At 52.2% G+C, this 475-nt stretch overlaps 1 protein-coding gene across 1 annotated transcript in view; it reads right to left on the reverse strand.

Annotated features, from left to right (window-relative positions):
* Positions 1-475, reverse strand: part of LOC104502063 (proactivator polypeptide-like) — a gene marked incomplete at its 3' end in the record, with an annotated part of 6,314 nt that overhangs the window by 3,002 nt on the left and 2,837 nt on the right. The window lies entirely within an intron of this gene.

A 475-nucleotide genomic window follows, 5' to 3' on the forward strand; every position in this document is an offset into this window, starting at 1 on the left:
AAATTTAAAAAAAAAAAAATTCCACTGGAAAATTTCCAGCTAACTTGAGACAGAAATTGAAGAAAGCGATCTGTGACTAAATTCTTTAGGTGGGTTTTACCCTCTTTTTGGGTGGCATTTTTTTTTCTTTCTTTCTTTTTTTTTTATTCCCCCATTTCCTCCCAGTGACAATCCCTGGCCCAACAGCGGCGGCATGGCCCGCCCGGGCAGCGGGGTGGTGTGGCGCAACGCCGGTGCTTTAATTGCCACCCTGACGTGTCAGGATTCATTCACGATGGGGCAAGTACTTCTTCCTGCCAGGGGCTGCGCCCGCCCAGGATGCGGCTGAGGAGGAGACCGACTGCTTCGGCTGGGAGCCTCTCTGGAAAGTCGGGGGCACATGAGGAGCAGCGCATGCACAGACAGATGGACAGACCCTGCTGTGTACCCTCTTACGGCTGGCGTCTAAGCCAAAAAAAAAAACCCCCCCCGCACC

This window comes from Buceros rhinoceros, unplaced genomic scaffold (assembly GCF_000710305.1).
Source record: "Buceros rhinoceros silvestris isolate BGI_N320 unplaced genomic scaffold, ASM71030v1 scaffold34771, whole genome shotgun sequence".
Lineage (NCBI taxonomy): Eukaryota > Metazoa > Chordata > Aves > Bucerotiformes > Bucerotidae > Buceros > Buceros rhinoceros.